The sequence below is a fragment of the Centropristis striata genome, chromosome 16 (genome assembly GCF_030273125.1).
Source record: "Centropristis striata isolate RG_2023a ecotype Rhode Island chromosome 16, C.striata_1.0, whole genome shotgun sequence".
NCBI lineage: Eukaryota > Metazoa > Chordata > Actinopteri > Perciformes > Serranidae > Centropristis > Centropristis striata.
In genome coordinates this window covers 30,327,895-30,340,567 of record NC_081532.1, presented here as the reverse complement: position 1 = coordinate 30,340,567, position 12,673 = coordinate 30,327,895, and the positions used below count along the sequence as shown (strand labels likewise).

General features: G+C 40.3%; 1 protein-coding gene across 4 annotated transcripts in view; it reads right to left on the bottom strand.

The window, feature by feature from the left end:
• tmem63c (transmembrane protein 63C) overlaps nt 1-12,673 on the bottom strand; it is a 41,378-nt gene that overhangs the window by 26,260 nt on the left and 2,445 nt on the right. Inside the window, exon 1 of one of the 4 annotated variants that reach the window (XM_059353618.1) lies at nt 1,800-1,892. The exons of the other annotated variants lie outside the window; for them this stretch is intronic. The gene's annotated coding sequence lies outside the window, so the exon portion shown is untranslated. Of the gene's footprint in view, nt 1-1,799; nt 1,893-12,673 lie in introns of those variants that run through there. 4 annotated transcript variants of the gene reach the window in all.

Genomic DNA, 12,673 nt, shown 5'->3' with positions numbered 1-12,673 from the left:
GCAGTTATGATAGCATATGCAGGGACCAGTCTAATGACCATTCACAGTCCATTAGCAGCCATTGATCTGTGTCGGTTTCTTTATCTGACAAATGGAAGTGGAGACGTCATGTGAAAGCCACAAAATGACTGGATGACACTGCACTCTTTGAAAAAAAGAACTATGAAAAGTGACAGGAAGATGCTAACAAGCCCATTTAACCAGAAGAGCATATTTCTGTTGTGTTATCTCAGCAGCACAAGAGTAAAAGCTTAAACTGTGTACTCTGCGTCAATTTTGAACAGCTTGTTGAGGATTGGCTGTGTATTTCCCTCTGTCTTAAACTAGCATGTGCCGTATATGTTCATTCACACTGCCATGACCACAGAACGGAGGCCTGAACCATCTGTCCTCCAGCAGCACACACTCTGCACGCTTTCGATCAATACAGTTCCTGCTCCCAGCTGCTCGGCTTGTGTACACTCCTCACTGAATAAACAGTCTGATGAAATGGAGCGGCAACATAGTGCTGACAAAGCTTTGCATCAATACAGTGATTCCACCTGAGCAAAAGACATCCGTCAAAAGATTTCATGTGGAAAAAAACGTGATTCCACGATATATTAAGAGATGTTGTTACTGTGACAGTAAACACAGTGTAGTAAACGCACCGCAGCAGTAAATGGCAGCCAAAACTGCATCACAACGCCTTTGGCTGTCCAACTCTCACAAGAGCTGTGAGGTAACACGAGATTGAAGTGGAAAAAAGAGAGAGGAAGCTAAAGGCCTCCAAACTGGCACACACTACTGAACCCAACCTCGGTGTGATTTATCACTGCGCCAATGATGTCACTTCCTGAGAAGCTCCATCACAGTTTTGTGAAACCAAACAGTGCTTATTGTGCAACAGAAGCCCCTGCAGGACGTCTAGTGTAGGAGGGTGAGCTGATCAAAGGCAGTGCTGCTGGACTGTCAGAGAGACATACACAAGTATAAAAATACAACCCAGTTATCTGTAAGCTGCTCTTTCTGCACCACTGTAGTCTCACAACAGGACGGAAGAAGAAGAACTGTATAGCTTGCTGTCAGTATACAGATATGCAGCATCCGAGCCTCCCCGTGGAGACGACTGTGCAGAAGATCTCCTGAGGACGGATCACAAAACAAATCCATACACATGCAGTCTGCAGAGCTGTGTTTCCACAGAAGCCCATACACACCATGCTTTCTCTCTGCCAATGACGAAATAAGCCATCGATATGCACAAAAGGATTATTTTACAGCTAAATATGGGGAGTGAAGGGAGAGAGCATGCAGTTCATTGAAGCAAAAATTCTTCATAGGCATTTAATAACTGGATTATTTGTATTTTATAGCTGTTGGATGATAAAGTTTTGTCATTATATGAACACATTTCAAAGTGATTTTACAGGAGATGCTGAAGCTGTGGGATCAATAAGCATCCGGACTGAGTCTCAGAAGTTTTTATTTAGATAAAAGGCATTGCTTGTGATATCACTATGGTGATACTGTTTGCAGCGTTTTCTTTTTTTTTAAATGAATCCAATCATCATGTTGAAAAGCTTAAAATGGAAAGCTGCAGGAACAAAAGTAAATTGTTCTGTGCCTATTTTTAGTTCCCTGTGATGAGCTGATGGTAGCAAACAAACCAAAGAGCATCTGTGTGAACTGTGACATACAGCAACAGGAACTAAGATAAACAGAAACCAGGCATTGTTATGGAAGAACAACAACACCAACCAGCTCCATTTAAACTGGAGCTCTGTACACAAATCTGACATGCAGAAGCTGAAACAGACCTTTATCGGCTCATTGAGCTGCTCTTCTCCCTGCATCAGACGAGTCATTCACTTAGCACGCTGCCGGCTGCTGATGCTCACAGTAAAACTCTTCCTCTCCACCACCAGAACAGAGCAGGATGCTGAAGGCTGACTCTGGTGTGGTTTCACACAACATTTGGACAAACGTCACAGCATGACTCTGCAGTTTAACCACCGTGATTATTCCTCTGTCTAAACCCTCTTATATAAACATTCAGACATGCTCACAGTTATCCCATGGTATCTATTTCTTCTCCAGCTTATTGAACTGGGCAAATCTGAAGACTTTCTAATCCTTTCCCTCTGCTCATTTCTCTCCTCCTCATCCCTGACTCAGGCTTCCAAGCCAACGCAGCAGATTACAAACTGATGTTTGGCTTGGGATGCAGCGTTGTGCCTCCCACTGGCAGCATGAGTGAAATCTCTCCTCTGTGCTCCGTTAGACTATTACAATCCCAGATGCTGAAGTCAGTAAGGAGCTGTGAGCTGGTGATGAGATATACCTTAGAGATTGAGTCAGAGAAGCATAAAAAGAGGAGAAAAGCTACCTCAGGTCAGAAAATCAGCTCATTGCAGCACAAAAAACAGCTGAAGTATCTGTGCATCTGTGTGTGTGAGAGAGAAGATGCGATCCCTGAGGTGATACAGACAAAACAATTACACTGGAAGTGAGAAGACTGATAATTTACAATAAACCCCGAATCAATCCACATATCTTTAGTCACTGCCTCATTATAATTAGATTAAATCAGCTTGTGCAGTAGACCTACCATGGATACTTTTAGTGGTGTCACCAACTGTGAATTTTGGCTTCATACATGAAGAGAAAGAAAACCAGACAGCCATGCCATCAGTTCTATGAGGCTGCACCTAGACACAAACACAGACATAACTGATAATAATAGCATTAGAGGTGTGAATCAACAGAGGCCCCACGATACGATTTTATTGCAATTTTTGCGATATGGTGAGTTTTGTTATACAATATATTGTGATTTAACCGTTTCACTGCATTTTGTGTCCACAGCATTTAGTTCAGTCAAGAATTGTTTTGTCAAATAAGAGATTCATCTCACTTCAGTCTTTTTATTTCTCCATAATGAGAGTCAAACCCAGTATCTCCAGTATATTCTGAAAAACACCCCCGGCGAAAATACTGACGGCCGTCGGAACACTAAATATCGATACTTGGCGGCCATGAATCAATATAATACTGCCAAGCAAAATATTGTGATATTATGCTGTATTGATTTCCCCCCACCTCTAGCTAGCATGCTAGCATTCTCACAGTAGCCATGCTTCCAAGCAAACTTTTGAAATGCTGCAAAAAAATGAAAGACATATAAATAAGGCCACATTTTCATCGACTGGCCTGGAGCTAATAAACTACCCTACACAGTAGAGAAGAGACAAGAAAAAAATGGAGGTCTTCAGGAATTTAGTCATCAAGTTTTAATTGTTCTTTTTATGATACCAAGTAGCCTATTGGCCATGTTTCATGCTGTATGGAGACCAAGACAAATTATTACAATATCTGGGAAGATGTCAAAAGTGTTTATATCAACTTTAATAAAATTTGACCAGATTTAATGGCAATCCGTTTAGTGTACAACTCATAACTACCAAATTAAAGCCTATGGCGGTGCTGCAGAGAAAAGTCAGGGTTATAAGGATTCATCCATTTAGCATCTTCAGAATCTGCAGAAAACGTTATGGCCATTAACCCAGTTGTTTTAAATCATTCCACTGAATGGTGTTTCTGCAGACAAAGGTTGGAAAAGTCAGTAGGATTCATGAATGTCAATACATAAAATAACGACAATCCATTTAATCAATCAATCAAATCAAATCAAAATCAAATCAAATCAAATCAAATCAAATCAAATCAAATCAAATCAAATCAAATCAAATCAATCAAACTTACTTTATTCATCCCCAAGGGGAAATTCAGTTAGTCTGGTAGAATCTCTGATAGAATGAGACAGCCTGATGGCTGTAGGAGAGAAGGATCTTTTGAATCTCTCCGTCCTGCAACGGAGAGAGAGGAGCCGTCCACTACTGTTTTTTTGGTCCATAAAGGTTTTGTGTAACGGATGATCCGGATATTTCAGGGTGGCCTTGAACATCTTGACAGGTCATCTCTCCACCACCTCCTCCAGTGTGTCCAACCTGGCTCCAACCACAGAACCAGCTCATTAGATCAGTCTGTCCAACCGTCTTCATCTCTGTGTGTGATGCTGCCTCCCCAGCAGACTGCAGCATAAAACAACACACTACCACCACAGACTGATAAAACATCTGCAGCATCTTACTACAGATGTCCAGAAATCTGAGCTTCCTTAAGAAAAAGAGCCTCTGCCCCTTTTTGTAGAGAGCGTCTGTGTTTAGGGACCAGTCCAACTTATTATCCAGGTATACACCTAGATACTTATAACTTGGCACCACCTCCATGTCCACCCCACAGGTATTCACTGGCTGAAGAGAGGGCTTGAGTCTGTGGAAATCTCTGATCATTTCCTTTAATCAGATCCCTATATTCAGATTCCTGTCCATTCCTGATACACGCCACAATAGCAGTGTCGTCGGAGTACTTCTGGATGTGGCAGGACTCAGAGTTGTATTTGAAGTCTGCTGTGTACAGTGTGAACAAGAATGGAGCCAGAACAGTCCCTTGCGGAGCCCCTGTGCTGCTCATTAATGTCCCAGAATCACAGATCCCCAACCTGACATACTTTTTCTTCCTGTCAGGTAATCTGTGATCCAGGAGATGAAGGAAAGATCCACTCCCATCTTTGTGAGCTTGTTTTTGAGTATGTTGGGTTGGATGGTGTTGAATGCACTTGAAATATCAAAGAACATGATTCTCACATAAGCACCAGTTTCCCCTGGTGTCCATTTCCTGACTGTGAGTTTAGTTGCAGGCTGCCTCCACACACAGGGTTTGTAACAAGTCTCCTGAAGAACTAAGTTGTGGTCAGATTTTCCTATTGGGGGTATGGCAGTAGCTCTGTAAGCTTGTTTGACATTAGCATACAGCAGATCAAGGGTTTTATTTTCTCTGGTGGGACAATTAACAAACTGTGTAAATCCAGTCAGGTGAGAGGAGAGAGAAACATGATTGAAATCCCCTGATATGATCAAGAATGCATCTGGGTGTTTAGTCTGTATCCTAGCAACAAGGTCATGTAGAACTTCACATGGAACTTCAGCAGTTGCCTTGGGTGGAATGTACACAAGTATTGTTATGATATGGCTGAACTCCCTTGGTACATAATATGGTCTCATACTAACTGCCAATTATTCAATGTCTGGACAGCACATCTTCTCCTTGACAGTAACATGTGCAGGACTGCACCATATCTGGTTCACAAATGAGCCAAGCCCCCACCTTTCTTCTTGCCACTAGCTTTAGCATCTCTGTCTGATCTTATGAGAGTGAAGCCAGGTAGATCCACATTGGAGTCTGAGATGTTTTGATTCAAGATGAGTTTTCACCAGTATCTCCAGTTCATCAGTCTTGTTGGGCAAAGAGTTGACATTCCCCATGATGACTGACAGCAGAAAAGGCTTATATCTCCATTTCCGAGCCTTAACTTTTGCACCAGCACGGCAACCACGAAAACACCTATTCAACTCAGCTGGAATAGGGTGATGGTGTCCGCCAGACTTGCTCCGTTTCAATGAAAGAAGCTCCTCCCTTGAATAAACTCTTCTCTCCACAGAAGTATCCTGCTCCTCCATGAAGCGCATTCCGGAGGAAGTTTTTAAGATATTTAGTATAGTTTTTAAGATATTTCAGTTTAGCTTAAAACTAAGGGGCATGATGTGCAAATAAAGTTCCCTGCCAATTTTGTAAACCAAGCAGCAACAGGCACTATTCACTTTAACCATCCTCTAAATCACTTCAACGGATGCCTCAACAACTACTTTGTCATGCTGGGATAAGAAGCTGAATCTGTGTTGAAGTCATGACAGGAAACATCTTTACATCTCAACATGTTTTAAAGGGGCTGAGTTCTAGCTCCCGGCCGCACCAAAAGCTAATCAACAACATAAAGCATTTGGCTGACAGCCCCCCGGAAGAGCTTTCGCTCCCATCGTCAAACACTCAGTTTGATCAAGATTCATGACCTGCCTGAGGGAATGAGAGAGAGATGGCCCTGTTTTACCACAGAGATGAACCATAAATAACATGTGAACTTGCGTTGACTTCCAAACCTCTGCACCTCATCAACTACTAGCCACAGAGATAAAAGACCACCCCCAAGGACAACTTGCAATCACCATAAATAAAAGAGTAATGGCTTCACAGCTGTTGTTCTCTTCTTCACTGCACTGACTGCAGACTTGTTAAACGTGCAGTTTCCCCCTGCCACAATACCTGCATGGAAGGGAGAGGTTTGACACTTCCCCTGTCAACAACTTCACCTCAAAGGCCCCACAGCTGGCACATCATTCATGAGTGATTTTTAGCCGTGCTCGATGTGTTAATCTCAAACTGAGCTGCTGATTATGGGAAACAAGCCTTCTCTAATGAACTGTTAACAACCAAATAAAACATGAGACATGACATGAGATGACATGCTGTTGCAGTACCTGTCGCTTGCAGTATGGTGAAAGGCGTGGGAGCATACTGAAAAGATATGGACAAAAATATGTAAATGCATCTTAACTTTAAGAATGTCTGATTTAAGGCAAACAACTCATTTTTTAAGGCCCAGACACCAAACCGACACGTTGAGGATTTAGCGAGGTGGTGCAGGTCCAACCATCTGCAGCTGAACCAAAGAGATGGTGGTGGACTCCAATCCATCCATCCATCCATCCATCCATCCATCCATCCATCCAACCATCCAACCATCCATTATGGCTGGGCGATATGGCAAAAAGAAATGATCACGATATATTTTTTCATATTGTCCAATCTCGATTATTATCACAATTTTTTAAATATTGTTTTTAAACTGCCAGTTTTAAAGCATCTGTACTGAAAACTTAAGAAACTAGACATTAGTTAAATGTTTTATTAACTTTAAGAAGTAAATAACAAAGCAAATTAAATAAGTGTTTTTGCAAGTATGCAAGACCAAAAATAAACAAATTGTGAGATTTGTTGTTGTAAGAAAGCCCACGCTGTTAATGTTTTGACAATTTGTTTATTGAACTAAGTATGATCAAGTAAATATCAAGTCTATCCATCTATCTATTTGTTTTTTTCTGCTTCAAAAACATCAGTAGGGTTGGCCTGTGATGCCTGGTTCAAACATCCCAAAGGGGGTTTTCTTTCTTATGGACCACTAAATTGTCACATTGAAACTAGAAATGTCCTTTTCTAAACTTTTTATGGAAGCAGGCAATTGCCTAAAATATCAATATCATAAGCTGTAGCATCAAGAAGAACTGCATTTACAGGGATTTTCTAGTCTACCGACCACTAAAAGTTCTTTACCACACATGCCAAAATGAATCCGTTCACAGATTCAGTAATACGCTGAAGGCAGAAGCTGCCATGCAAGGTGTCAACCTGCTCTGAGCTCCACCAGCTCCACCTCCTGAGCCATGCCAAGCCATGCACTACATATTTTACCGGGGATGCCATGTGTGAGTGCATCTTATTTACAACTCTACAGGAGCTCCAGGCCTCTGCTGTGTTGGGTTTGGTTGGCGGGTGTGGATGGGCAACCCTCAGCAGACTATGTCCAAGGGGGAGAGGGGCGGGGGGGCGGAGGTTTTAGCACAATCTGCTCACCACCTGCTCAGTGGAGGAGGGAGGAGGCTTTACTCTTTTCATACCTCACTCTCTCTCCATCACACATCTCACACACAGATCATAGAGGTGTGTCTGCTCACAGCACACTGCTAATGCAGCTTCCCCCACCCAGCCTCCTCCTGAAGGCTGAACGAAGCCAAAGCTTGATGACACACGCTGCTCATGCTCAACAGACCAAACACCTGCTTCCTGTCTGCTTGCACATGCTCAGTAGATCCCCAGGGGAACACCGTGTGTCTGCCCTGCTGCAGCTGTGTGGACTGAGCCGTTCCTCATTAGAACCCGCCCGACATCAGTGCAACATGTGTGCTGGATGGACCTGACTTTTGCACAGTCTGTGTTTTCTCTGCATACCTCTGAGCTTCTGGAAGATTCCACCCACAGTCTCTTCTAATGCTGGAGCTAATCCTAAAAATGTGCCTGTGAGAAAACCTGAGTCTCAGAGCTGAAATTACCTTCAACCCCCACATTTAGAAAAAAAAAGTGCAAACACTGCTCATTTTAACAGATTCCTTCAGAGAAATCTCAGCTCTCGGTTAGCATCTAAACCATATTTAAATGGATCACACATCAATCAAAACACAGCATGATTCAACATACTGACATATGGTCAGTCATGCATTTAAATAAAGCCTCATGAAAACAATTGCAGACGTTTTTTACTGCTTTCCAGTAACCCTGCAACTGTATTTGTTGAGCATTAATTACCTACCTTGTTAGTATTATAATTGAATATAGTTGTGCCAATCATATTCCAAGGAAGCAATTGATTTACATTTATGTTAGTATGATGTTAGTATGAAATTAAACTTAATAATCAATCTCCTATTTAATTTAGTTAATCATTTTATCCGTAAAGCATCACAAAAAAGTGAAACACTATCTGTAACAAATTCCCAGAGCCCATATTAACACATTTGAACATACCCAATAAAGAAATTAAAACTTGATAAAGTTCAACTTAGAAATAAATCCGTGAAATGCCATGTTTTTAAATTGTATAATTTTGCATGGATGTCTGCTTATGACAAAACAAAATGTTTATATCTATGTTTGGATATGATATAGTTCATTTAAATTACCCCCAATTTCCAGTTAATTCCCATACATTCCTATTAATTCCCATGGAAAGTTTCTAATTTGAAATATTTCCAAAATCTCCCAACTTAACTTCACATGGAAAGTTTATGGAAATTTAGCGGAACATTTGCAAGAAATTTACCGGAAATGTACCACTCCTTTGCAACCGTAATCACCAGTACAAAATCTAGATCCCTTAGTTCAGTAAAAGTACTAATACCACACTCTGAAATTACTCCACTACAGGTAAAAATGCTGCATTCAAAACCTTACTTAAGTAAAAGTATTAAAGTAACAGCATCAAAATGTACTTAAAGGATCAAAAGTACAAGTACTCATTATGCAGAATGGACCCACTCAGATTGTTTTATATATTCTAAATATATTATTAGATGATTTGTATTGATGCATTTATGTAATAAACATTTTCATTCTGTAAAGATAGGGCTCATTTTAACTACTTAATATACTCTTATGAGTTTAATTTGAAAAACATATAATAACTTTTAATTTATCTTTTTTCTTCCATTTATGTTAAATCTTGACCTGGAAACTAGGTGTGGTGGAGTTAAAAGTACAATATTTGCCTCATAATGTAGTGGAGTAAAAGTATAAAGTAACATAAAATAGAAATAATCAAGTAAAGTACAGGTACCTCAAAATTATACTTAAGTACAGTAGGTGAGTAAACATAGTTACATTCCACCATTGATCTTTAAATATCCAAAACAACTGAGCTATAATCAGTTCTGTTGTTTATTCATTTCCCATTGATTGATGTTTCAGCCCAAATGGTTAACATGTACCATTTGTTATTGATGGATTTAAAATAATCTAAAATATAGTCAGATGTCTACATATGTCTGTGAATATCTAAGGCTTCTTAAGGCATTGTGCTCTTTGCTGGAGAGTTTCTGTTTATGATACAATGCTGCATGCGTCAGTCTGACTATGATGGACCCCCGTGGAATAGAAGGAAAGTTCACAGCAGGAATCTCAAATAGCAGAGAGAACAAAGCCCAGCTTATGGCACATAACTGCCGTGGTTAGACAGCAGGTGGAATACGCAAAATCATCAGCTGCTGTTTTGTTCTAATATTCTGTTTGTATTCGATTTTCCGTCAAGAGGGTTTCAACAAAGTGTTTCCTGACATTTTTATTCATAGCCAGCAGCCCTGTGACTCGTGGCTGGGGAGATGAGTCACAGAAATACATCTAATTTACTGTATGATGCAATCTTGGATATATTGCACATACACCTGCACTGCACATCTCATTGCCATCATCATCATCATTATTACTACCAGAGGGAGAAGGTACACAGGAAGATGTCTGTGTGCTGCAACACAGAACTGTGTGCAATCTGTTAACAGCGTAGGTTGTTCCTCTCAGGTTCTCAGTCTGGGCTCATTTGTAGAGATAACTCTCATTCATTACTGTATTAAAAGCAAGATATAATTAATAAAAGCAACAGTATACAGTATCCACCTGTAGTACTAGGGTATACGTCACGGTAAGTGTTGACATTTCAACGTAAAGCATGATAGATTTGATCAAATTTGCCCACGTCTATGTAGCCCATGTATGATGACCAACTAACTAGGGATGTAACGAAACACACAACTCACGATTCAATACAATTTCTGATAAAGGGTTAATGATACGATTTTCTCAATTTAAAAAAACAACAAAAACAACATTTCCAAGGTAGTCTTTAATTACAATAAAAAAAACAAAAAAAACAACTAAAAAATATATTTTGGAATTTACATTTTGTTTTTTTCAGGTAGATCAGCTTATCAAAATTCTCAGGCAGAAGCTGAGATCTCTGCACATTCACAATGTCCCCTCCTGGCTGTAAGCAAGCTAATGTTAGCAGTTTGTTAGCAAGCTAATGTTAGCTATAAGTTAGCAAGCTAATGTTAGCAGTTTGTTAGCAAGCTAATGTTAGTTACGTTAGCAAGCTCATGTTAGCTATATGTTAGCAAGCTCGTGTTAGCTAGCTGATGTTAGCTATATGTTAGCAAGCTCATGTTAGCTATTTGTTAGCTCACTAATATTAGCTTTATGTTAGCAAGCTCATGTTAGCTAGCTGATGTTAGCTATATGTTAGCAAGCTCATGTTAGCTATTTGTTAGCTCACTAATGTTAGCTTTATGTTAGCAAGCTCATGTTAGCTATATTTGCAAGTTCATGTAAGCTAATATCCAAATTTTCCCTCTTAAAAGATACGTTTTTCGGTTTGTCAGATTTTATAAACTTAGTTCTGGTTCTTTAACTTGTTGGTAGTACATTTCATCACACAGCATGTTTTAGACATGTTTCTGTTGTTTGCTAACAGACAGAATCGTCAAGGTTGCTCCTTCATTCAATCCAAAGTCAACGGAGAATGAGAATTGTTTTCCCCTATGGGGACGGGGCTGAGATGCACTCTATCTCCATAACTGACAGTGACGTATGCCGTCGAACAGGGTTTTTAACTGTCTCACGATGCATTGGTACATCCCTATGGCTGGACACTAAAATCAACATATCATTAATTACTAGAAGTACTTTGTTTTGGGGCCAATCCTCAGCCTTGAGCTGAACAGAATACAATCCTACGTTCCAAAAACATTTGATTTTTATGGTATTATGTAGTAATTGCTTTGAATGGCCAATGGGTGAAAAGATTGTAATGTAATTTAAAACTGAGACCTCAGGACCTGCCTCTCCTCTGCTCCCTCACAGCACCAACAGTACCAATCACCAACTTGCTTGCTCACTAATGTTATAGCTAGTTAGTTGGCAATGTTCCACAGCTATCTTTATCAATGATACTAACTTATGTACTGTATGACAAATGGTGTTAATTGTACCCAACAATAAATTATGATAATTTCGTATAAATAAGCAAAGAATGATGCAAGCTTAGTTAGCTAGTTGTGACTTGAGCCCTTTACATTCTGCACAAAAACAAAGAAATTTGTTCTTGTTCTCGAGGTGGCAAGAACAAGAAAAAAGTTCTTTCTGGCCAGGACATTTCATACTTCACAAAAAACTCCACTGCAGAACTCCTGGGAAGTTTCCATAGGGCCCTCCAACTGCAGCACACGTCTGACCAATCACACAATAGTTCTTGGACACACAAGAACAAAGTTCTGCCCAGATGATGTGTCAAGAACAGAGAACTTTGTTTTCTCTCCCAGGGCTACAATAACAAAATGACAGCCCTGGGAGAGAACAAATTCATTTGTTCTTGCAGAGTATGTATTAGCCTTTAGCTGCATGGCATGATAGTGGCGTTGGTTGTTTCATAATGTTAGCTGACAAGGTTATTTTCAAAAATATAAGAAATAAAATAATGGAACATTACAGACTGTAATGTTATGCCAATTATGACTGTAGTGTATTTTCCAACATTTTATCAACATGCCTGTCAATCATGTTCAGTCTGTCTCATCACTTTTGTGGCTGACGGAGTGTGACAACATGTCAGCAACAGGTTGCTCACTTGACCGCCAACAGGGTCATTAATTTGACGTCGACTTTCTGAAAACTCCACAATTTCATCCATTGATCCATCCATCCATTGATCCATCCATTGATCCATCTACTATCCTTAACTGCTTATCCAAACTCTGGTTGCAGGAGGCTGGAGCCGATCCCAGCTGACATTGGGCAAAAGGTGGGGTACACCCTGGACAGGTCTCTAGACTGTCACAGAGAGACAGACAACCTTTGAACCCATTGCTTTGACTGTGTTTGACGTTCTTGAATTCTTCCCATGTGAGTCAGAGCAGATTATGTGATTGTTAGGCTTTGCACCATGAAAATAAAACCCACAAAGGATCTCTGTGCATCCACTCCACTGTTTTTACTGTTTGATCATTCTGTGCAGCTGGAGCTGTCCACCTGCTCAAGGTGCTGAAATAACAAACAGACCAAAACAAACAAACCAGATGCATGGGCGGAGGTTTACACGCAATTCTCTAAAACATGCCACTTTTTGTCATCCGTCTCT